Source organism: Somniosus microcephalus, unplaced genomic scaffold (assembly GCF_052327205.1).
Source record: "Somniosus microcephalus isolate GS21.2 unplaced genomic scaffold, FLI_Smic_1.0 unresolved_chr4, whole genome shotgun sequence".
NCBI lineage: Eukaryota > Metazoa > Chordata > Chondrichthyes > Squaliformes > Somniosidae > Somniosus > Somniosus microcephalus.
The window spans coordinates 21,807,047-21,833,786 of record NW_028225182.1 but is presented as its reverse complement, the minus strand read 5'-3'; the positions used below and the strand labels follow the sequence as shown (position 1 = coordinate 21,833,786).

General features: G+C 44.5%; 1 protein-coding gene across 2 annotated transcripts in view; it reads left to right on the top strand.

Moving 5' to 3' along the window:
- Window positions 1-353: 353 nt before the first annotated feature.
- LOC147090030 (lysophosphatidic acid receptor 6-like) overlaps window positions 354-26,740 on the top strand; it is a 59,219-nt gene continuing 32,832 nt past the window's right edge. The window contains exon 1 of one of the 2 annotated variants that reach the window (XM_085977209.1): window positions 354-505. The gene's annotated coding sequence lies outside the window, so the exon portion shown is untranslated. The remainder of the gene's footprint in view (window positions 506-26,740) is intronic. The other variant, XM_085977208.1, reaches the window with a different exon arrangement.

Here is a 26,740-nt window from a genome sequence, read left to right as displayed (position 1 = left end):
CAGGGACTGGGACACTCTCACTGGGACTGGGACACTCTCACTGTGACTGGGACACTCTCACTGGGACTGGGACACTCTCACTGTGACTGGGACTCTCTCACTGGGACTGGGACACTCTCACTGGGACTGGGTCACTCTCACTGTGACTGGGACGCTCTCACTGGGACTGGGACACTCCCACTGGGACTGGGACACTCTCTCTAGGATGGGGACTCTGTCACTTGGACTATGTCCTTCCCTGACCTTCCAGCCTCTTGCCCATCTGTTGCTGCTGACTCTAATTTCAATGCTGCTGATGACAGTGCTGTTTCCTGTAACGGCCTACAGCTCTGTGTTTTGAAGCTGATGCTTCCTGTTATAGGGCTTCAGTGCCGAGCTGCAGGCGCCTCTGTGTCAGCTTCATTCCACTGACAATAAACAACTGCCGTCATCCAGTGGTTGGGGAGCCCAGTCGGTGTGAAGTGGAGGGATCTATCAACCTGAAGCGAGGGCCAGGATGAGACAGGTAAGCCCAGGACCTTATGACCAACAGCCTGGCTCTCTGAGACTGAGGGTGCTCTGGACTTAATGTCTGATAAATGAAGGGATCTTGTTTGCTTATTTTGGGGTCATAAACCCATGGTTTACAACATTTCTTAGTGAGGGACAGCGGCATTTCTGGAATTTTTGGCCGCTTTTCAATAAACAGATCTGTGTGAACAAATCTTAATTTTAATCATTGGGTCTCTGCAGTAAATTGTATTCGTACAATTTACAAATAGAGTGTGTGACAGTTGCTTTACATAGAGGGTCCCCTACCCATTCCCCTTAACCTCAGGCTGGATCCAAGGACTCCCTGAATTAGGCTGAAATTACCTGTCTGAAATCACTTACGGTGCTTATGGGCTAACCTGGTGTTGTTCCCCCATAGACAATAAATAATTAGCAATTTGATCGCCTGCCTTGGCTATCGACGAGCAGCTCCCGCCCATTGTGCCGGGAAGTCTCCTGCTCCCTTCGGTGCAGGACGAGCTCAAACACGGAGTCCGAGATACAAGTAGCCAGTCAGCTGTTCAAAGCGCAAGCTGACGGGGCCTCGTCCCCAAGCTGTTAGGTATGACAGGACGGGAAATGCAGCGGGCGTGTGCTGCACACGGATCTTCAGAAAGCCTTCAACAAGATGCCGCACACTGGCGAAGGTTAAGATGGGGGAATTAGGAGAAGGCACTAAACAGGACTAGAATTTGAGGGGACCATGCCTACATTTCCTAGAGTTTACAAGAATGGGAGGTGATCTCATTGAAACGTACTCTGGTCTGGGACCACTTCTCTTCACTCTGCACATCAACGATTTTGACACGGGGCTAGAGGGAGTGGGGATCCAAACTTACAGACGACACTAAAATAGGAGGCAGATACATCATCCCGAGGACCAAGGGAAGGCACGATGGGACATTGATAAGATGGGGGAACGAGCAACATAGCGGCAAATGGAATTCACTGTCAGCAAGTGTGAGGTGATTCATTTTGGTAAATAAAAGTAATCATTCTATTTTGAAAGGGGGAAGCTGGGTGATGGGGAAGAGCAGAAGGATTTGGGGCTTCGAGTTAACAAGACATTAACAGAAGCTAATCAAGTGGATAAAAAACCCCACAGCAAATGGAATCCTGGGTTCTACGGCAAGAGGTGCAGAATATAAAAGTGGAGGTGAAATGGTGAATCTGGATTAACTTCGATCAGACCTCGGTTGGAGGCTGTTCCGTTTTTGGGCTCCGCCCAGCAGGAAGGCTGTTGAGGTGGCAGAGAGGGCACGACAGATTCACGGGGTCAGCGCCTAGTGTGATTTAATACAAATGTGAAGAGAGGCTCAAACGTTGAAGCTGTTGCGAGTAAAAATCACGAGGCTAGCAATTCGGCTCCGTAGCGCCCGATTCGCCGCTGCCACCAGTGCCATTTTGTGTTGAACATTCCGGCGCGGGCCGTGCCGGACGCCATTTTGGTGAGGATGGGCGTTAGGCACGTGCAATGCTGATTTGACGCCAGTGCTGCTGTTGCCATAGATACATAGAAACATAGAAGATAGGAGCAGGAGTAGGCCATTCGGCCCCTCGAGCCTGCTCCGCCATTCAATGCGATCATGGCTGATCATCCAATTTCAGTACCCTGTCCCTGCTTTCTCTCCATATCCCTTGATCCCTTTAGCCTTACGAAATATATCCAACTCTGTCTTGAATATATTTAATGAATTGGCCTCAACTGCCTTCTGTGGTAGAGAATTCCACAGGTTCACCACTCTCTGGGTGATGAAATTCCTCCTCATCTCTGTCCTAAATGGCTTACCCCTTATCCTTAGATTGTGACCCCTGGTTCTGGACTCCCCCGCCATCAGGAACATCCTTCCTGCATCTAGTCTGTCTAGTCATGTTAGAATTTTATAAGTTTCAATGAGATCCCCTCTCATTCTTCTAAACTCCAGTGAGTACAAGCCCAATTGAACCAATCTCTCAGCCATCCTCAACGCTGGAGCTAACGCCATCTCTTGCGTTCAGCAGCAGCAAGGACCGCCCACCAGTGATATTTAAAGGGATGGTGAAACCACTCTCTGGTTAGTTGATGATTAATTTCTACTGGCTCTGTGTGAGTTTGTGGAAGTTCTTAGTGCTGTCCAGGTTTGTTTGAAGTTGGTGAGCTGGCAGGGAGTGGTGCTGCATGTGGAGAACGCCTTGGTTGTGACTTCAAGAGTTCAGGTCAGTCCACTTGCTCCCAGTCATGGGTTCTCCAGTTGTCGTCCCCCCCCCCTCGGCCTGCACCATGACAGGGAGATGGAGCAGAGGCAGCGAAGAGGAGGACAAGCTGCTCGCAGAGGGAGGAGGAGGAGGGGGAGGAGGAAGAGGAAGAGGTGGAGCAGGAGAAAGAGAGGAGGCAACCAGCACATCCCGTCTCCGGCTGGGTTGTCCGTGATTGCCTCATTTGACTACGGTTCCACTGAACGCAACTCCAAATCCCCATTGTGCAACAGCAACACCCCTTACCATTCCTCTGCCCGGACCATCACAGAGGCATCTTGGCCACAATGCTGAAATAAAAGCCAGCACAAAAGAAACATTCCAAACCAACTTTGCACATCAATCCATCCAATAGTACATCACAAAGTCAACTAATCTCCCTAGGTGCCTGTGTTCCGTGTGCCTTTGCCTGCTCTCGTGCTCCTACGCAGTGCTACACCAGCGGCCGCAGCACAGCTGGTGGAAGAATGCTGACTTTCAGTGGGGGAGACGGCAGAGGCCTTGCAGGACGACCTCAAGCAGCTCTGAACCTAGAATGCTCGCTTTCGACTGCACCACCTCATAATGGGCTGGCTGGCTGACAGGCAGCTGCAAGGGCACTGGCGGAGTGGCAGTGGCGGGAGCACAAATGCTGTCATCCTGAGAGAGGACAGCAGGTTCTTGCTCCACGGAGCCACTGACACTCCCCCGGGGCAGTGCATCAACAGTCCTAGTAATCTGTTGGAGGACAGATTGTTGGGCTACTGTGAGACCCTGCAAGACCCTTTCCACACTGGTAAACCCAGCCATGATGGCAGTGGTCTGAACGTGCGTGGCAGCAAGCTGAGCCTGCATAGGAACATAAGAAATAGGAGCAGGAGTCGGCCAATTGGCCCCTCGAGCCTGCCCCGCCATTCAATATGATCATGAATGATCATCGACCTCAACTCCACTTTCCTGCACTATCCCCATATCCCTCGATTCCCTTAATATTCAAAAATCTATCGATCTCTGTTTTGAATATGCTCAATGACTGAGCCTCCACAGCCCTCTGGGGTAGAGAATTCCAAAGATTCACCACCCTCTGAGTGAAGAAATTTCTCCCCATCTCAGTCCTCAATGGCCGACCCCTTATTCTGAGACTGTGACCCCTGGTTCTAGACTCCCCAGCCAGGGGAGACATCCTCCCTGCATCTACCCTGTCAAGCCCTGTAAGAATTTTATACTTTTCAATGAGACCATCTCATTATTGTAAACTCTAGAGAATATAGGTCTAGTCTACTCAATCTCTCCTCATAGGACAATCCCCCCATCCCAGGTGAACCTTCGTTGCAATCCCTCTATGGCAAGTATATCCTTCCTTCAGTAAGAAGACCAAAAACTGTACACAATACTCCAGGTGTGGTCTCACCAGGGCCCTATATAATTGCAGTAAGACGTCTTTACTCTTATACTCAAATCCTCTTGTAATAAAGGCCAACATACCATTTGCTTTCCTAATTGCTTGCTGTACCTGCATGTTAACTTTCAGTGATTCGTGTACAAGGACACCCAGGTCCCTCTGAACACCAACACTTCCCAATCTCTCACCATTTAAAAAATACTCTGCTTTTATATTTTTCCTACCAAAGTGGATAACTTCACATTTCTCCATGTTATATTCCATTTGCCATGTTCTTGCCCACTCATTTAACCTGTCTATATCCCTTTGCAGCCTCTTTGTGTCCTCTCTACAGCTGACATTCCCACCCAGCTTTGTATCATCAGCAAACTTGGATACATTGCACTCGGTCCCTTCATCTAAGTCATTACTATAGATTGTAAATAGCTGAGGCCCAAGCACTGATCCTTGCGGCACCCCACTAGTTACAACCTGACAATCCAAAAATGACCCGTTTATTCCTACTCTCTGTTTTCTGTCCGTTAACCAATATGCAATCCATGCTAGTATATTACCCCCAATCCCATGAGCCCTAATTTTGTGTAATAACCTCTTGTGTGGCACCTTATCAAGTGTCTTATGAAAATCCAAATACATCACATCCACTGGTTCCCCCGTATCTATTCTGCTAATTACAACCTCAAAAAACTCTAACAGGTTTGTCAAACATGATTTCCCTTTCCTCAATCTGTGTTGACTCTATCAAACACTTTCAAGATTTTGAACACCTCTATTAAAACTCCCCTTAAACTTCTCTGCTCTAAGGAGAACAATCCCAGCTTCTCCAGTCTCTCCACATCACTGAAGTCCCTCATTCCTGGTACCATTCTGGTAAATCTCCTCTGCACCCTCTCTAAGGCCTTGACATCCTTCCTAAAGTGTGGTGACCAGAACTGAACACAATACTGCAGCTGAGGCCTAACCAGTGTTTTATAAAGTTTTTGCATAACATCATTGCTTTTTGATGCGCTATCAATTACTCATAAAAGACGGAGAGTTAGGAAAGTAACTAAAAGGCTTTTATTAACAAAGAATAGAGCATGCCTCTCGTGGTTGACTGGTTTCCAAGAAGGCAGGGAGCTGCAGAGCAGTCACCTTTATACCTGGGCATGTGGGTGGAGCCAGGGGCGGAGCCAGCTGAGGCATGCATAGATACAACAGTGTGCAACAACAACAACAATGGTGAACAACAATAACAGTGGTTTACCACACTTTTGTACTCTATGCCTCTATTAATAAACAAAGGACCACGTATGCTTTTTTAACAGCTTTCTCAACCTGCCCTGCCACTTTCAAAGATTTGTGTACATACAACCTTGGGTCTCTCTGTTCCTGCACCCCTATTAATCTTGTACCTTTTGGTTTATATTGCCACTTCTCATTCTTCCTACCAAACTGTATCACTTCACACTTCTCTGTGTTAAATTTCATCTGCCGTGTGTCTGCCCATTTCACCAGTCCTCCTGAAGGCTGTCACTATCCTCCTCATTGTTTACTACATTTCCGAGTTTCGGGTTGTCTGCAAACTTTGAAACTGTGCCCTGTATACCCAAGTCCAGGTCATTAATATATACCAAACTGAGCAATGGTCCCAATACTGACCCCTGGGGGACAGCACTGCACACTTCCCTCCAGTCTGAAAAACAACTGTTCACCACTACTCTCTGCTTCCTGTCACTTAGCCAATTTTGTATCCATGCTGCCAAAGTCCCTTTAATCCCATGGGCTTTAATTTTGCTAACAAGTCTATTATGTGATATTTTATCAAACGCCTTTTGAAAGTCCATATACACAGCATCCACCGCACTACCCTCATCAACCCTCTCCGCTGCTTCATCAAAGAACTCGATTAAGTTTGTCAGACACGATTTGCCTTTAACAAATCTGTGCTGACTTTCATTTATTAATCCATATTTTTCCAAGTGACAATTAACTTTGTTTTGAATTATTGTCTGTGAAAGTTTCCCCGCCACCCTTACCTGCTCCCGCTCCATCAATGTCCCCTCCCTTTCCTGATTGCTTCACCCCCACCCCCTCCCAGATGGCCCCTCCTTCCCGCTACCCTAACCTGTAATATTTGCATACTGAACTATCATTGTCCTGCAGGCATCTGTAAGGACTGCTATTGTTTTGGAAGACCCAGGGGTCCTGACTCCATCTTGTCCACACGGTGCTGTACTGCTGTACGTCAGATCAGACCTGATGCTTCATTAAAAGAGTTTAAACTGTAATACTCCGTTGTCCTGCAATTTATTAGTTTTGTACAAAGTGTGCAAAACAAGACATGGTGTCAGAACAGGGATTTGAAATGGATCATTGGAGCTCCCTTACCTCGAATGAATTGGGAATCTTTGAACTTAGCTAGAGAATGGAGCAAGTTCAAGCAACACGTGGAATTGATGCTCTCGGTCCACTGAAAAGTAAAGGGGAGGAAGAAAGATGCAGCTACCTACTTTTGTGGATTGGAGAAAAAGGGAGAGATATTTTTAACACATGGTCTCTCACCGCAGATGAAGCAAAGGTACTGAAAAGTTATTTTGACCGTTTTGAAGCATATGTGATGCCCAAGACAAATACAATATTCGCTAGGTACAAGTTTCAGGAGAAAGTACAAGGAGCTAGTGAGTCGTTTGAACAGTTCGTGACTGAGTTAAAACTGCTGGTAAAAGACAGTGCATATGCAGATAAAGATGAGATGGTCAAAGACCGCATCGTGTTTGGAATACATTCAGCTAAAGTGAGAGAGAAACTTTTGAATTTTGGGACCGGGCTAACGCTGGACAAAGCTATAGACATAGCTAGATTGCACGAGATAGCCCAAGCACAGTTGTAAACCATAACCAGCGCCATGAGCAGCTCGAGTGAATAGACAGTGCATGCAGTTAATAGATACACACCAAAGAACACCGCCCAGAGAGCGTGTTTCAGAACAGAAAGAACAGAGAGTTCAAAAATGGGCGACACAGACATAAAATGCTTCAAAAACTGTGGATATTGTGGAAACAACTGGCATGGAGAAAAGGAGTACTGCCCTGCCAAAGGAAGGCAATGTACTAAATGTGGTAAACGGAACCACTTTGCTAAAGTTTGCAGGACTGTTTTTAGAAAAGCAGTACACACAGTGAGTGACAGCCAATTGCCAGAGAGCCAAATGCAGAGGAACTGTTTATTGATTCTGTGTCACAGAAAAAGCAGATTTCAGAGACTGAGCAAGCTTTTGCCGATATTGAGATAGGGAAACAGGGCACAGAGCTTAGGTTTAAACTAGACACTGGATCTCAGGTTAATGTAATTCCTCTGAGTGAGTATCACAGCTTGAAGGATGAGTGTGAGCTACAGCCCACCTCATGCAGACTGACCAGCTATGGGGGTGAGCAGCTCATTGTAAAAGGCACATGCGTGATGAAATGCAAGTATAAAGAAAGCGACATGATGTTGAACTTTTACATTATTGACACTCGAGCACCTCCAGTGCTAGGTCTAAAGGCATGTTTAGACATGGACCTCGTCAAGCTAGTGCTATCATTGACAGCACCAGTTGAGAAGCAGACAGTCATGGAGGAGTTTGCTGACATTTTCAAAGGAATCGGACTATTCCCAGGTGAATGCACTATTCACCTTGACCCAGCAGCAACCCCTGTGGTTTGCCCACCGAGAAGGATACCCCTTGCTCTACGTAGTCACCTGAAGGAGGAGCTGCAGAGCATGGAGAATACAGAAATCATCGTCCGGGAAACAGAACCGACAGAGTGGGTCAGCGCGTTAGTAGTGGTTGAGAAACCATGTACAAGCAAGCTTAGAGTCTGTCTCGACCCCAGAGATTTGAACAAGGCTATCAAACGCCCTCACTACCCTCTACCAACATTAAATGACATCACACCCAAGCTAGTGGGAACACGTTACTTCAGTGTAATGGACGCATGATCAGGATACTGGAATATCAAGCTCACGGAAGAGTCATCTAAGCTAACAACGTTCAACACACCATTTGGACGCTACCGATTTCTGCGTTTACCATTTGGTCTTATGTCAGCTCAGGATGAATTCCAGTGGAAGATCGACGAAACCTATGAAGGCCACGACGGAATAGTCGCAATCGTAGATGACATCCTCATCTATGGCAGGAATATAGAGGAACATGTCAGGAACCTCTGTGCGATGCTACAAAGATCATGGGAGAAAGGTATCCGGCTCTACCCCGAGAAAAGCATAATCGGATCCACCAAGATCAGTTATTTTGGGCATCGCCTCTCAACTGATGGCACTAAGCCGGATCCAGAGAAAATCTCCGCCATCAAGAAGATGGAGCTGCCAAAGAACCATGCAGAGCTAGAGACAGTACTAGGCATGGTTTACTACTTAGCCAAGTTTGCCCCGAGCCTCTCCGAAATCAACGCACCCATGCGTCAGTTGCTCAAACAATCCAATGAGTTCCTGTGGGACAAACAACATGACACAGCATTTCAGAAAATGAAAGACCTAATCACCAGAGAACCAGGACCAATTCTTGCCTACTTCGACCCCAACAAAGAGCTCAGACTACAAGTGGACGCATCAAAGTACGGACTAGGTGCAGTATTACTGCAAGAAGGAAAGCCCATCGGCTATGCTTCCAGATCTCTCTCAGACAGTGAAATCAACTATGCTCAAATCGAGAAAGAGCTATATGCAATTTTGTTTGGATGCAAGCGTTTCCACCAATACATCTATGGCCGACAATTCATTGTGGAATCCGACCACAAGCCCCTCGAGTCAATCATGAGGAAACCACTAGCCGCAGCCCCACCAAGGCTACAGAGAATGATCCTTCAGCTACAGAATTATGACTTCACAATCATTCACCATCCAGGCAAAGACATTCCTGTCGCAGACATGCTCTCCAGAAAGTCTCTTAGCTACCAGGACAGCAGCCTCAGTGAAGGCATGGATGTGCAGGTGCACATGGTGTACAACAGCTTACCTGTGAGTGACTCAAAAGTGAAGGAGATCTGAGCAGAAACAGAGAAAGATGCACAACTCACACTGCTGAGCAAAGTCATACACAAAGGATGGCCTGAGGAAAGGAGGAAATGCCCTCAGAGCATTTCTGAATTCTGGAACCACAGAGACGAACTGTCACAAATCAACAGAATCATCTTCAAAGGGGAGAAAATCATCATCCCTACCAGTCTCAGAGAAGAGATGTTGACAAAAATTCATGCTGGACATATGGGCATGGAAAAATGCAAACAAAGAGCACGTGACATTATGTTTTGACCCGGAATGTGCAAACACATTGAGGACATTGTCGGAAAATGTTCCATTTGTCTAGAATGCCGCCCATCAAATGTCAAAGAGCCAATGATCCCTCACCGTATCCCAGACAGGCCCTGGCAGGTCGTCAGCTGCAAGCAAGTGCATGCAAAACATGTACAGAGACAGCAACACCAAAAGAGATACTATGACAGGTCAGCTAGACTACTGCTGCCGCTGCACAATGGAGAATCCGTCAGAATCCAGGAGCATGACTACTGGAAGCCTGCAGTCGTCATCCAGCCAGCTGACACTGAGCGATCGTATCACGTCCGCACCCCAGAAGGACAGGTGTACCGCCGCAATCGCAGGCACCTCCTGAACACCAAGGAACAACACCGTCATTCCGACGAGAGGTCAAGCCTAGAGTTATCCTTGACTTGTGAACTGCCAAAGGGTGTAGGCGGATCGCTGCCCTAAAAAAACTGTACATCGTTATTGAAACGTTGAGATGTTTTCAGTGCTAGTTAAATGTTGAATTTACTTATATGTTGATGCTACTGAGAGCATTGGTAGAGGAAAGGTTTAAAAGTAATGCATAACATTTTTCTTTTAAAAGAAAGGGGATGTAACATTTGCATACTGAATTATCATTGGCCCGCAGGCATCTGTCAGGAATACCTATTATATTCACATGTGATCACATGCTGAGTTGTCATTGGCCTGCAGGCATCTGTAAGGACTGCTATTGTATTGGAAGACCCAGGGTCCGGACTCCATCTTGTCCACATGGTGCTGTACTGCTGTGAGTCAGGTCAGACCTGATGCTTCATTAAAAGAATTTAAACTGTAATACTCCGTTGTCCTGCAATTGATTAGTTTTGTACAAAGTGTGCAAAATAAGACATAACACTTCTCCCAGGATCTACCTGTAGGTCGCTGCCGGTGATGCAATAGCCCAAAGTGGAACCACTCTTTGCCAAGCGAGCTGTCTGGGGAGGCCCAGCGAGCTGTCTGCAGCCCGAGGCCCAAGGCCCAATATCAGGTGTGCCTCGGGCCTACCCCTCCCAGCTCAGGGATCATTCCCTGGGCTCAGTACAGCAGACGGGCTGGAGTGATACAAAGCTTGTTGTTCTCCAGGGGTCAGTGTTGGGACCATAGAATCATAGAATCATAGAATGGTTAGAGCACGGAAGGAGGCCATTCAGCCCGTCGAGCCTATGCCGGCTCTCTGCAAGAGCACTTCAGCTAAACCCTTTCCCCCGCCCTTTCCCAGTAGCCCTGCAAATGTTTTTCTTTCAGGTACTTGTCCAATTCCCTGTTGAAAGCCGTGATTGAATCTGCCTCCACCACCCTTTCAGGCGGTGCATTCCAGATCCTAACCACTCACTGCGTAAAAATGTTTTTCCTCATGTCGCCTTTGGTTCTTTTGCCAATCACCTTAAATCTGTGTCCTCTGGTTCTCGACCCTTCTGCCAATGGGAACAGTTTCTCTCTATCTACTCTGTCCAGACCCCTCATGATTTTGAACACCTCTATCAAATCGCCTCTCAACCTTCTCTGCTCCAAGGAGAACAACCCTAGCTTCGCCAGTCCACCCACGTAACGGAAGTCCCTCATCCCTGGAATCATTCTCGGAAATCTATTCTGCACCCTCTCTAAGGCCTTCACATATTTCCTAAAGTGCGGTGCCCAGAATTGGACGCAATACTCCAGTTGAGGCCGAACCAGTGTTTTATAAAGGTTCGTCATAATCTCCACCCTTTTGTACTCTATGGGGGGAAAAATTCAGTTGGTTTGCATCTCCCGTTAGTGCCTTAAGAGGGCGCTAGTGGGGGGCAAACCAATTGGCGCCCAGGCACGGCGATGTTTGTGCCACTCATGTAATTAACTAGACATTTTGCGGCGGCGCTAAACACTACTGCCACGATGTCCTGCGCCGGCAGATTGTGACGTCAGTCGAGTGCGCAACGCTCTGGACCGGATATTGAGTGGCGCCCCCTGCCTTACCGCCTGCCGCTAGCAATGACAGGTTGAGGGGAGCATTTTGCAATCAGGAAGGGACTGGGGGAGCGCTATTTAAAGGCGACCGCTTCCTGCCTTTTTTTGTTGGTGAAATTTTTGCTCCGTGCATTCTGAGAGAGAGAGAGAGAGAGAGAGAGACTTCTGGAGAGATTCAACGCTGTGTGAAGGAGTTTTGGGTACTGAGCAGCACTTTACAGGTTGATTTTGATTTGCCCTTCCTTGTATCGATTTAGAAGAGACTGTGGGGGCTGCACTCTGAGCTCTTTCCCTGGGTCTCTCCATTGTTCTTTCCAGCAGATTTGATGTACAGGTCTCTCCAGGCCGAGACTCAAGGCTGCAATGAGCAGGATGTGGATGGAGAGCAAGATCAACCCTCCCCTTTAAGATATAAACAGAAAATGCTGGAGAAACTCAGCAGGTCAAGCAGCATCTGTGAAGAGAGAAACAGAGTTAACGTTTCAGTTCGATGACCTTTCGTCAGAACTTCCCTTTAAGAACTGGCCGGCGCCAGTGTGTCTGTGTTCCATTGCTGACTGACATCACATGAGCTTCGCCAGCGCTCCGAGGTAGCGCCTCGCTCCTGGGCCTTTGCGCCTTAAGACAGGTGTGAAGCGTCTGATTTAGCGCTCCAATCACCTTCAGGGGCGATAAAAGCCAAGTTTGCCGTCGGAGGTGATAAATAGCGCCAGGCGCTAAACTTTGCGCACGGCCGATAATGACGCCCCAAACGGGGCAATACTGAATGTTTCCCCCAAAACCTCGATTCATGAAGCCCAGGATCCCGTAAACTTTTTAACTGCTTTCCCAGCCTGCCCTGCCACCTTCAACGATTTGTGCACACATAACCCCAGGTCTCTCTGTTTAGGATTGTACCCTTTAGCTTATATTTTCTCTCCTTGTTCTTCCCACCAAAATGTATCACTTCGCACTGTTCTGCCACGTGTCCACCCATTCCACCAGCCTGTCCATGTCATCTTGAAGTTATCACTCTCCTCCTCACTGTTCACAATACTTACAAGTTTTGTGTCATCTGCAAATTTTGAAATTGTGCCCTGTACACCCTCATCCAAGTCATCAATATATATCAAGAAAAGCAGTGGTCCTAGAACTGACCCCTGGGGCACACCACTGTATACCCTCCTCCAGTCCGAAAAGCAACCGTTCACCACTGCTCTCTGTTTCCTAACACTTAGCCAAGTCCGTATCCATGCTGCCACTGTCCCTTTTATTCCCGGGCTTCAACTTTGCTGGAAAGCCTATTATCACAGAATCACAGAAACCCCACAATGCAGATAGAGGCCATTTCGGCCCATCGAGCCTGCACCAACACATATCCCACCCTATCCCCGTAACCCCACGTATTTAATCCCCCTAACACTAAGGGTCAATTTATCATAGCCAATCAACCTAACCCGCACATCTTTGGACTGTGGGAGGAAACCGGAGCACCCGGAGGAAACCCACGCAAACACGGGGAGAATGTGCAAACTCCACACAGACAGTCACCCGAGGCCGGATTCGAACCCGGGTCCCTGGCGCTGTGAGGCAACAGTGCTAACCACTATGCCACCGTGCTTTATCAAACGCCTTTTGGAAATCCATGTACACCACGACAACCGCATTGCCCTCATCAACCCTCTCTGTTACCTCATCAAAGAAACTCGATCAAGTTGGTTAAACACAGTTTGCCTTTAACAAATCCGTGCTGTCTTTCCTTAATTAATTCACATTTGTCCAAGTGACAGTTCATTTTATCCCTGATTATCGTTTAAAAGCTTCTCCACTACCAAGGTTAAACTGACTGGCCTGTACTTACTGGGTTTACCTTTACACCCTTTTTTGAACAATGGTGTAACATTTGCAATTCTCCAGTCCTCTGGCTCCACCCCCGTTTCTAAGGAGGATTGGAAGATTATGGCCAGTACCTCCGTGATTTCTTCCTTCACTTCCCTCAGCATCCTAGGATGCATCCCATCTCGTCCTGGTGACTTATCTACTTTAAGTACAGCCAGCCTTTATAGTACTAGATGCAGGAAGGATGTTCCGATGGCGGGGGAGTCCAGAACCAGGGGTCACAGTGTAAGGATAAGGGGTAAGCCATTTAGGACAGAGATGAGGAGGAATTTCTTCACCCAGAGAGTGGTGAACCTGTGGAATTCTCTACCACAGAGGGCAGTTGAGGCCAATTCATTAAATATATTCAAGAAGGAGCTGGATATATTTCTTAAGGCTAAAGGGATCAAGGGATATGGGGAGAAGGCAGGGACAGGGTATTGAATTTGGATGATCAGCCATGATCGCATTGAATGGTGGAGCAGGCTCGAGGGGCTAAATGGCCTACTCCTGCTCCTATCTTCTATGTTCCTATGTTACCTCCTATTTATCAATGTTTATCCCATCCAGTGTCTCCACTACCTCCTCTTTCACTATGTCTATGGCAGCATCCTCTTCCTTAGTGAAGACAGATGCAAAGTTCTCATTTAGTAACTCTGCCTCTATGCATAGATCTCCATTTTGGTCCCGGATCAGTCCCACCCTTCCTCTTACTACCGTTTTACTATTTACATGCCTATAGAAGACTTTTGGATTATCTGTTATGTTGACTACCATTTTATTCTCAGACCCTCTTTGCCCCTCTTATTTTCTTTTTCACTTCTCCTTTGAACTTTCTATATTTAGCCTGATTCTCAGATGTATTCTCGACCTGACATCTGTCATACGCGCTCTTTTTCTGCTTCATCTTACCCTCCATCTCTTTCGTCATCCAGGGAACTCTGACTTTAGCTGCCATGCCTTTCCCGCTGGAGGGAATGTACCTCGTCGGTACCCAAACTATTTCGGCTTTAATGTTTTCCTTGGAACAGAGGAGGCTGAGGGGAGACCTTATTGAGGTGTAAAAAATTATGAGGGGCCGAGATAAAGTGGATAGCAAGGATCTAGCAGAGGGGTAAAAAACCAGGGGACACAGATTTAAAGTGGAAGGTTTAGAGGAGATTTGAGGGGAAATGTCTTCTCCCAGAGGGTTGTGGGGGTCTGGAACTCACTGCCTGAAAGGGTGGTAGAGGCAGGAACCCTAACCACATTTAAAAATGTAAGAAGTCACACAACACCAGGTTATAGTCCAACAGCTTTATTTGAAATCACAAGCTTTCGGAGCGCTGCTCCTTCGTCAGGTGAAGTGGAGAGATGCATAAAGACACAGCTTATATAGTCAGAGAATACTGTCAGATGTTTACAGGTAATCTTTCTAACTGCCATTTATCACACCTCGGCAGAGAGATAATCACAGCAATCAAAGGTGTGAATGGTGTCCAAACAGGTCAGTCAGGAAAACATTACATCAAAGAACAATGAGGTGGGGTCACAAGGGGTCAAATGTTGCAGATGCTGGGGTCTGTATGAAAAACAAAAAACAAACAAAAAACTATTTTTTGCTGAAAATCACAGCAGGTCCGGCCGCATCTGTGTAGAGAGAATAAACCAACGACAACTCGAGTCTGGATGACTCTACGTCAGGTGGGGTTACATGTAGCGTGACATGAACCCAACATCACATTTAAAAAGCACTTGGATGTGCACTTGGGATGCTGTAACCTGCAGGGCTACGGACCAAGAGCTGGGAAGTGGGATAAGGCTGGATAGCTCTTTGTTGGCTGGCACGGACACGATGGGTCGAAATGGCCTCCTTCCGTGCTGTAACTTTCTCTGATTCTATGAAAGGCAGCTCATTATTCCACAACAGTTTTGCCTGCCAATCTTTGATTCCAGTTTACCGGGCCAGATCCAATAAATAAATGCTCAGGCCTCGGGTATAGATCAGGAGTTGCAAGCAACGTGAGCAGTGTGGGTAAGTGTGAAAGGGACTGGAAGAGTCCTCCAGAGGACGTGGAGAGTTAGGGCACTGGTCAGTTGAAATTTAAGGTGGAGAAATGAGAAGTGGCGGACTTTGGAAGGAAGATTAAGGAGAGGAGACACACACAGCTGGGTTCAGGACCAGAGGGAGTCAGATACACTGGACTGAAAGTTAGATCATGCCTGAACCGGGAGGCGATCATAGTGCTGTGCATAATGAGACCGGCACGACTGTGGCACATTGGCCCACTAGCCTCGCTAGTGGGTCAACCGTGGCTCAGTGGCCACTCTCGCCTCTGCGTCAGAAGGTCATGGGTTCAAGTCCCATTCTGAAACTTGAGCACAAAATCTAGACCAACAAGATCCCACAGCCACTATTGGAAGAAGAGCAGGGGTGCTCTCCCCGGTGTCCTGGGGCCAATGTTTATCCCTCAGTCAATGTCACTAAAACACATTATCTGATCACTATCACTTTGCTGTTTGTGGGATCCTGCTGTGCACCAATTGGCTGCACTTAGAAAATACTTCATTGGCTGTAAAGCACTTTGGGATGTCCTGAGGTCGTGAAAGGCGCTATAGAAATGCAAGTCTTTGTTTTGCTCCAGTTCTCCAATCACCGGGGGGGGGGCGTTATCGGGACGCTGGCTGAGGGGCTCGGGTGGGACTGGGAATGGAAGCAAAATGGTGTCTGGCGGAGCTTTCCACGCTGTTCAGGCACGGGCGGGCGGCCCCCTAAAGTGGAGTCATTTTGCACCCGTTTTCTGCCAGGAGAACAAGTTCCAATTGCGCCCCCAGAAATCGTTCAGTGGGAGGATAAGGTGACGACTCTGTAAAAACAAACAGGGATCTTGGTTTTTTTTACCAAAAGAGTCATTGAACACAAAAGCAGTGGCGTAACTCCACAAATCATTGGTTCGTTCAGTCACAGTTTGAATATTGGGCCCAGTTTTGGGCAGCGTCACTTCAGGAAGGGTGTCAAGGCCATGGAGCGGGGAGGGCTGCAGAAGACATGATCCCAGAGATGTCTTAGTCATGAGGAGAGACTCGAGAAACTGGGCTCTTTTCATCAGAGCAGAGAATGTTCTGAGGAGATTTGACAAGAGATGTTCAATGTTCTGAGGAGATTTGACAAGAGATGTTCAATGTTCTGAGGAGATTTGACAAGAGACGTTCAATGTTCTGAGGAGATTTGACAAGAGGTGTTCAATGTTCTGAGGAGATTTGACAAGAGATGTTCAATGTTCTGAGGAGATTTGACAAGAGACGTTCAATGTTCTGAGGAGATTTGACAAGAGACGTTCAATGTTCTGAGGAGATTTGACAAGAGATGTTCAATGTTCTGAGGATATTTGACAAGAGATGTTCAATGTTCTGAGGAGATTTGACAAGCGACGTTCAATGTTCTGAGGAGATTTGACAAGAGATGTTCAATGTTCTGAGGAGATTTGACAAGAGATGTTCAATGTTCTGAGGAGATTTGACAAGAGACGTTCAATGTTCTGAGGAGATTTGACAAGAGACGTTCAATGTTCTGAGGAGATTTGACAAGAGATGTTCAATGTTCTGAGGATATTTGACAAGAGATGTTCAATGTTCTGAGGAGATTTGACAAGAGACGTTCAATGTTCTGAGGAGATTTGACAAGAGATGTTCAATGTTCTGAGGATATTTGACAAGAGATGTTCAATGTTCTGAGGAGATTTGACAAGAGATGTTCAATGTTCTGAGGGGATTTGACAAGAGACGTTCAATGTTCTGAGGAGATTTGACAAGTGATGTTCAATGTTCTGAGGAGATTTGACATTGACACGAGATGTTCAATGTTCTGAGGAGATTTGACAAGAGGTGTTCAATGTTCTGAGGAGATTTGACACGAGATGTTCAATGTTCTGAGGAGATTTGACAAGTGATGTTCAATGTTCTGAGGAGATTTGACAAGAGACGTTCAATGTTCAGAGGAGATTTGACAAGAGATGTTCAATGTTCTGAGAAGATTTGACATTGACACGAGATGTTCAATGTTCTGAGGAGATTTGACAAGAGATGTTCAATGTTCTGAGGAGATTTGACAAGAGGTGTTCAATGTTCTGAGGAGATTTGACAAGGGATGTTCAATGTTCTGAGGAGATTTGACAAGAGATGTTCAATGTTATAATAATAAGGGTAATAAGAAATAGGAGCAGGAGTAGGCCATACGGCCCCTCGGGCCTGCTCCACCATTCAATAGGATCATGGCTGATCTGAATCTAGACTCATGTCCACTTCCCTGCCCTTTCCCCGTAACCCCTAATTCCCTTATCTGCTAGGAAAATGTCTATCTCCATTTTTAATTTATTTAATGTTGCAGCTTCCACAGCTCTCTGGGGTAGCAAATTCCATAGATTTACTACCCTCTGAGTGAAGAAGTTTCTCCTCATCTCAGTTTTGAAAGGGCAGCCCCTTATTCTAAGATTATGCACCCTAGTTCTAATCTCACCCATCAGTGGAAACATCCTCACCGCATCCACCCGATCAAGCCCCCTCACAATCTTATATGTTTTGATAAGATCGCCTCTCATTCTTCTGAACTCCAATGAGAAGAGTCCCAACCTACTCAACCTTTCCTCATACGTCAACCCCCTCATCTCTGGAATCAACCGAGTGAACCTTCTCTGAACCGCCTCGAGAGCAAGTATATCTTTTCTTAAATATGGAAACCAAAACTGCACGCAGTATTCCAGGTGTGGCCTCACCAATACCCTGTATAACTGCAGCAAGACTTCCCTGTTTTTATACTCCATCCCCCTCGCAATAAAAGCCAAGATTCCATTGGCCTTCCTGATCACCTGCTGCACCTGCATACTAACTTTTTGTGTTTCATGCACCAGGACCCCCAGAGCCCTTTGTACTGTAGCACTTTGCAGTTTCTCTGAGGAGGTTTGACAAGAGATGTTCAATGTTCTGAGGAGATTTGACAAGAGGTGTTCAATGTTCTGAGGAGATTTGACACGAGACATTCAATGTTCTGAGGAGATTTGACAAGAGGTGTTCAATGTTCTGAGGAGATTTGACAAGAGATGTTCAATTTTCTGAGGTGATTTCACAAGAGATGTTAAATGTTCTGAGGAGATTTGACAAGAGACGTTCAATGTTCTGAGGAGATTTGACAAGAGACGTTCAATGTTCTGAGGAGATTTGACAAGAGACGTTCAATGTTCTGAGGAGATTTGACAAGAGACGTTCAAAGTTCTGAGGAGATTTGACAAGAGATGTTCAATGTTCTGAGGAGATTTGACACGAGACATTCAATGTTCTGAGGAGATTTGAAAATAGATGTTCAATGTTCTGAAGAGATTTGACAAGAGACGTTCAATGTTCTGAGGAGATTTGACAAGAGGTGTTCAATGTTCTGAGGAGATTTGACAAGAGATGTTCAGTTTTCTGAGGTGTTTTCACAAGAGATGTTAAATGTTCTGAGGAGATTTGACAAGAGACGTTCAATGTTATGAGGAGATTTGACAAGAGACGTTCAATGTTCTGAGGAGATTTGACAAGAGATGTTCAATGTTCTGAGGAGATTTGACAAGAGACGTTCAATGTTCTGAGGAGATTTGACAAGAGACGTTCAATGTTCTGAGGAGATTTGACAAGAGATGTTCAATGTTCTGAGGAGATTTGACACGAGATGTTCAATGTTCTGAGGAGATTTGACAAGAGATGTTCAATGTTCTGAGGAGATTTCACAAGAGATGTTAAATGTTCTGAGGAGATTTGACAAGAGACGTTCAATGTTCTGAGGAGATTTGACAAGAGACGTTCAATGTTCTGAGGAGATTTGACAAGAGACGTTCAATGTTCTGAGGAGATTTGACAAGAGACGTTCAATGTTCTGAGGAGATTTGACAAGAGATGTTCAATGTTCTGAGGAGATTTGATAAGAGACGTTCAATGTTCTGAGGAGATTTCACAAGAGATGTTAAATGTTCTGAGGAGATTTGACAAGAAACGTTCAATGTTCTGAGGAGATTTGACAAGAGACGTTCAATGTTCTGAGGAGATTTGACAAGAGACGTTCAATGTTCTGAGGAGATTTGACAAGAGACGTTCAATTTTTTGAGGAGATTTGACAAGAGACGTTCAATGTTCTGAGGAGATTTCACAAGAGGTGTTCAATGTTCTGAGGAGATTTGACAAGAGACGTTCAATGTTCTGAGGAGATTTGACAAGAGACGTTCAATGTTCTGAGGAGATTTGACAAGAGATGTTCAATGTTCTGAGGAGATTTGACAAGAGACGTTCAATGTTCTGAGGAGATTTGACAAGAGATGTTCAATGTACTGAGGAGATTTGACAAGAGACGTTCAATTTTCTGAGGAGATTTGACAAGAGATGTTCAATGTTCTGAGGAGATTTGACAAGAGACGTTCAATGTTCTGAGGAGATTTGACAAGAGATGTTCAATGTTCTGAGGAGATTTGACAAGAGACGTTCAATGTTCTGAAGAGATTTGACAAGAGATGTTCAATGTTCTGAGGAGATTTGACAAGAGACGTTCAATGTTCTGAGGAGATTTGACACGAGATGTTCAATGTTCTGAGGAGATTTGACAAGAGACGTTCAATGTTCTGAAGAGATTTGACAAGAGATGTTCAATGTTCTGAGGAGATTTGACAAGAGGTGTTCAATGTTCTGAGGAGATTTGACAAGGGATGTTCAATGTTCTGAGGAGATTTGACAAGAGATGTTCAATGTTATAAGTAATAAGGGTAATAAGAAATAGGAGCAGGAGTAGGCCATACGGCCCTTCGGGCCTGCTCCACCATTCAATAGGATCATGGCTGATCTGAATCTAGACTCATGTCCACTTCCCTGCCCTCTCCCCGTAACCCCTAATTCCCTTATCTGCTAGGAAAATGTCTATCTCCATTTTTAATTTATTTAATGTTGCAGCTTCCACAGCTCTCTGGGGTAGCAAATTCCATAGATTTACTCCCCTCTGAGTGAAGAAGTTTCTCCTCATCTCAGTTTTGAAAGGGCAGCCCCTTATTCTAAGATTATGCACCCTAGTTCTAATCTCACCCATCAGTGGAAACATCCTCACCACATCCACCCGATCAAGCCCCCTCACAATCTTATATGTTTCGATAAGATCGCCTCTCATTCTTCTGAACTCCAATGAGAAGAGTCCCAACCTACTCAACCTTTCCTCATACGTCAACCCCCTCATCTCTGGAATCAACCGAGTGAACCTTCTCTGAACCGCCTCGAGAGCAAGTATATCTTTTCTTAAATATGGAAACCAAAACTGCACGCAGTATTCCAGGTGTGGCCTCACCAATACCCTGTATAACTGCAGCAAGACTTCCCTGTTTTTATACTCCATCCCCCTTGCAATAAAAGCCAAGATTCCATTGGCCTTCCTGATCACCTGCTGCACCTGCATACTAACTTTTTGTGTTCCATGCACCAGGACCCCCAGAGCCCTTTGTACTGTAGCACTTTGCAGTTTCTCTGAGGAGGTTTGACAAGAGATGTTCTGAGGAGATTTGACAAGAGGTGTTCAATGTTCTGAGGAGATTTGACACGAGACATTCAATGTTCTGAGGAGATTTGACAAGAGGTGTTCAATGTTCTGAGGAGATTTGACAAGAGATGTTCAATTTTCTGAGGTGATTTCACAAGAGATGTTAAATGTTCTGAGGAGATTTGACAAGAGACGTTCAATGTTCTGAGGAGATTTGACAAGAGACGTTCAATGTTCTGAGGAGATTTGACAAGAGACGTTCAATGTTCTGAGGAGATTTGACAAGAGATGTTAATGTTCTGAGGAGATTTGACAAGAGATGTTCAATGTTCTGAGGAGATTTGACAAGAGACGTTCAATGTTCTGAAGAGATTTGACAAGAGATGTTCAATGTTCTGAGGAGATTTGACAAGAGACGTTCAATGTTCTGAGGAGATTTGACAAGAGACGTTCAATGTTCTGAGGAGATTTGACAAGAGACGTTCAATGTTCTGAGGAGATTTGACAAGAGACGTTCAATGTTCTGAGGAGATTTGACAAGAGACGTTCAAAATTCTGAGGAGATTTGACAAGAGATGTTCAATGTTCTGAGGAGAATTGACACGAGACATTCAATGTTCTGAGGAGATTTGAAAATAGATGTTCAATGTTCTGAAGAGATTTGACAAGAGACGTTCAATGTTCTGAGGAGATTTGACAAGAGGCGTTCAATGTTCTGAGGAGATTTGACAAGAGACGTTCAATGTTCTGAGGAGATTTGACAAGAGACGTTCAATGTTCTGAGGAGATTTGACAAGAGATGTTCAATGTTCTGAGGAGATTTGACAAGAGACGTTCAATGTTCTGAGGAGATTTGACAAGAGACGTTCAATGTTCTGAGGAGATTTGACAAGAGATGTTCAATGTTCTGAGGAGATTTGACAAGAGATGTTCAATGTTCTGAGGAGATTTGACAAGAGATGTTCAATGTTCTGAGGAGATTTGACAAGAGACGTTCAATTTTTTGAGGAGATTTGACAAGAGACGTTCAATGTTCTGAGGAGATTTCACAAGAGATGTTAATGTTCTGAGGAGATTTGACAAGAGACGTTCAATGTTCTGAGGAGATTTGACAAGAGACGTTCAATGTTCTGAGGAGATTTGACAAGAGACGTTCAATGTTCTGAGGAGATTTGACAAGAGACGTTCAATGTTCTGAGGAGATTTGACAAGAGATGTTCAATGTTCTGAGGAGATTTGATAAGAGACGTTCAATGTTCTGAGGAGATTTCACAAGAGATGTTAAATGTTCTGAGGAGATTTGACAAGAAACGTTCAATGTTCTGAGGAGATTTGACAAGAGACGTTCAATGTTCTGAGGAGATTTGACAAGAGATGTTCAATGTTCTGAGGAGATTTGACAAGAGACGTTCAATGTTCTGAGGAGATTTGACAAGAGATGTTAAATGTTCTGAGGAGATTTGACAAGAGACGTTCAATGTTCTGAGGAGATTTGACAAGAGATGTTCAATGTTCTGAGGAGATTTGACACGAGATGTTCAATGATCTGAGGAGATTTGACAAGAGACGTTCAATGTTCTGAGGAGATTTGACAAGAGATGTTCAATGTTCTGAGGAGATTTGACACGAGATGTTCAATGTTCTGAGGAGATTTGACAAGAGACGTTCAATGTTCTGAGGAGATTTGACAAGAGATGTTCAATGTTCTGAGGAGATTTGACAAGAGATGTTCAATGATCTGAGGAGATTTGACAAGAGATGTTCAATGTTCTGAGGAGATTTCACAAGAGATGTTAAATGTTCTGAGGAGATTTGACAAGAGACGTTCAATGTTCTGAGGAGATTTGACAAGAGACGTTCAATGTTCTGAGGAGATTTGACAAGAGACGTTCAATGTTATGAGGAGATTTGACAAGAGACGTTCAATGTTCTGAGGAGATTTGACAAGAGACGTTCAATGTTCTGAGGAGATTTGACAAGAGACGTTCAATGTTCTGAGGAGATTTGACAAGAGACGTTCAATGTTCTGAGGAGATTTGACAAGAGATGTTCAATGTTCTGAGGAGATTTGATAAGAGACGTTCAATGTTCTGAGGAGATTTCACAAGAGATGTTAAATGTTCTGAGGAGATTTGACAAGAAACGTTCAATGTTCTGAGGAGATTTGACAAGAGACGTTCAATGTTCTGAGGAGATTTGACAAGAGATGTTCAATGTTCTGAGGAGATTTGACAAGAGACGTTCAATGTTCTGAGGAGATTTGACAAGAGATGTTAAATGTTCTGAGGTGATTTGACAAGAGACGTTCAATGTTCTGAGGAGATTTGACAAGAGACGTTCAATTTTTTGAGGAGATTTGACAAGAGACGTTCAATGTTCTGAGGAGATTTCACAAGAGGTGTTCAATGTTCTGAGGAGATTTGACAAGAGACGTTCAATGTTCTGAGGAGATTTGACAAGAGACGTTCAATGTTCTGAGGAGATTTGACAAGAGATGTTCAATGTTCTGAGGAGATTTGACAAGAAACGTTCAATGTTCTGAGGAGATTTGACAAGAGATGTTCAATGTACTGAGGAGATTTGACAAGAGACGTTCAATTTTCTGAGGAGATTTGACAAGAGATGTTCAATGTTCTGAGGAGATTTGACAAGAGACGTTCAATGTTCTGAGGAGATTTGACAAGAGATGTTCAATGTTCTGAGGAGATTTGACAAGAGACGTTCAATGTTCTGAAGAGATTTGACAAGAGACGTTCAATGTTCTGAGGAGATTTGACAAGAGACGTTCAATGTTCTGAGGAGATTTGACACGAGACGTTCAATGTTCTGAGGAGATTTGACAAGAGACGTTCAATGTTCTGAGGAGATTTGACAAGAGATGTTCAATGTTCTGAGGAGATTTGACACGAGATGTTCAATGTTCTGAGGAGATTTGACAAGAGATGTTCAATGTTCTGGGGAGATTTCACAAGAGATGTTAAATGTTCTGAGGAGATTTGACAAGAGTCGTTCAATGTTCTGAGGAGATTTGACAAGAGACGTTCAATGTTCTGAGGAGATTTGACAAGAGACGTTCAATGTTCTGAGGAGATTTGACAAGAGACGTTCAATGTTCTGAGGAGCTTTGACAAGAGATGTTCAATGTTCTGAGGAGATTTGATAAGAGACGTTCAATGTTCTGAGGGGATTTCACAAGAGATGTTAAATGTTCTGAGGAGATTTGACAAGAGACGTTTAATGTTCTGAGGAGATTTGACAAGAGACATTCAATGTTCTGAGGAGATTTGACAAGAGACGTTCAATTTTTTGAGGAGATTTGACAAGAGACGTTCCATGTTCTGAGGCGATTTGACACGAGGTGTTCAATGTTCTGAGGAGATTTGCCAAGAGATGTTCAATGTTCTGAGGAGATTTGACAAGAGACGTTCAATGTTCTGAGGAGATTTGACAAGAGATGTTCAATGTTCTGAGGAGATTTGACAAGAGACGTTCAATGTTCTGAGGAGATTTGACAAGAGATGTTCAATGTTCTGAGGAGATTTGACAAGAGACGTTCAATTTTCTGAGGAGATTTGACAAGAGACGTTCAATGTTCTGAGGAGATTTGACAAGAGATGTTCAATGTTCTGAGGAGATTTGACAAGAGACGTTCAATGTTCTGAGGAGATTTGACAAGAGATGTTCAATGGTCTGAGGAGATTTGACAAGAGACGTTCAATGTTCTGAGGAGATTTGACAAGAGGTGTTCAATGTTCTGAGGAGATTTGACAAGAGATGTTCAGTTTTCTGAGGTGTTTTCACAAGAGATGTTAAATGTTCTGAGGAGATTTGACAAGAGACGTTCAATGTTATGAGGAGATTTGACAAGAGACGTTCAATGTTCTGAGGAGATTTGACAAGAGATGTTCAATGTTCTGAGGAGATTTGACAAGAGATGTTCAATGTTCTGAGGAGATTTGACAAGAGACGTTCAATGTTCTGAGGAGATTTGACAAGAGATGTTAAATGTTCTGAGGAGATTTGACAAGAGACGTTCAATGTTATGAGGAGATTTGACAAGAGACGTTCAATGTTCTGAGGAGATTTGACAAGAGATGTTCAATGTTCTGAGGAGATTTGACAAGAGACGTTCAATGTTCTGAGGAGATTTGACACGAGATGTTCAATGATCTGAGGAGATTTGACAAGAGATGTTCAATGTTCTGAGGAGATTTCACAAGAGATGTTAATGTTCTGAGGAGATTTGACAAGAGACGTTCAATGTTCTGAGGAGATTTGACAAGAGACGTTCAATGTTCTGAGGAGATTTGACAAGAGACGTTCAATGTTCTGAGGAGATTTGACAAGAGACGTTCAATGTTCTGAGGAGATTTCACAAGAGATGTTCAATGTTCTGAGGAGATTTGATAAGAGACGTTCAATGTTCTGAGGAGATTTGACAAGAGACGTTCAATGTTCTGAGGAGATTTGACAAGAGACGTTCAATGTTCTGAGGAGATTTGACAAGAGACGTTCAATGTTCTGAGGAGATTTGACAAGAGATGTTCAATGTTCTGAGGAGATTTGACAAGAGATGTTCAATGTTCTGAGGAGATTTGACAAGAGATGTTCAATGTTCTGAGGAGATTTGACAAGAGATGTTCAATGTTCTGAGGAGATTTGACAAGTGATGTTCAATGTTCTGAGGAGATTTGACAAGAGATGTTCAATGTTCTGAGGAGATTTGACAAGAGACGTTCAATGTTCTGAGGAGATTTGACAAGAGATGTTCAATGTTCTGAGGAGATTTGACAAGAGACGTTCAATGTTCTGAGGAGATTTGACAAGAGATGTTCAATGTTCTGAGGAGATTTGACAAGAGATGTTCAATGTTCTGAGGAGATTTGACAAGAGACGTTCAATGTTCTGAGGAGATTTCACAAGAGATGTTAAATGTTCTGAGGAGATTTGACAAGAAACGTTCAATGTTCTGAGGAGATTTGACAAGAGACGTTCAATGTTCTGAGGAGATTTGACAAGAGACGTTCAATGTTCTGAGGAGATTTGACAAGAGACGTTCAATTTTTTGAGGAGATTTGACAAGAGACGTTCAATGTTCTGAGGCGATTTGACACGAGGTGTTCAATGTTCTGAGGAGATTTGACAAGAGACGTTCAATGTTCTGAGGAGATTTGACAAGAGATGTTCAATGTACTGAGGAGATTTGACAAGAGACGTTCAATGTTCTGAGGAGATTTGACAAGAGATGTTCAATGTTCTGAGGAGATTTGACAAGAGACGTTCAATGTTCTGAGGAGATTTGACAAGAGATGTTCAATGTTCTGAGGAGATTTGACAAGAGACGTTCAATTTTCTGAGGAGATTTGACAAGAGATGTTCAATGTTCTGAGGAGATTTGACAAGAGACGTTCAATGTTCTGAGGAGATTTGACAAGAGATGTTCAATGTTCTGAGGATATTTGACAAGAGACGTTCAATGTTCTGAGGAGATTTGACAAGAGATGTTCAATGGTCTGAGGAGATTTGACAAGAGACGTTCAATTTTCTGAGGAGATTTGACAAGAGATGTTCAATGTTCTGAAGTGTTTTGACACAATAAAATGCCTGCATGATGAATCGTTACTGATGGGCAGAACTTCAAGCTTACCACCAAAAAGATGAAGGGAGAGATTAGAAATGTATTTACTCTGAAGCATAAACAGTGAGAAACGCAGGATCCAGAAAAACTTTTGAAGGAGAACTGAAGAAATATTTTGGAAAAAGAAATGGTTTGGGAATAGGACTGGGAATGGGCCTGAGCACTTGCAAGGAATAGGAGGAGGAATTTCAGCCCCTCGAGCCTGACCCGTCATTCAATTAAATCGTGGTTGATCTGTATCTTAACTCCATTTGCCCGCCTTTGCTCCATATCTCTTAATAACCTCACCCAACAAAAAGCTATC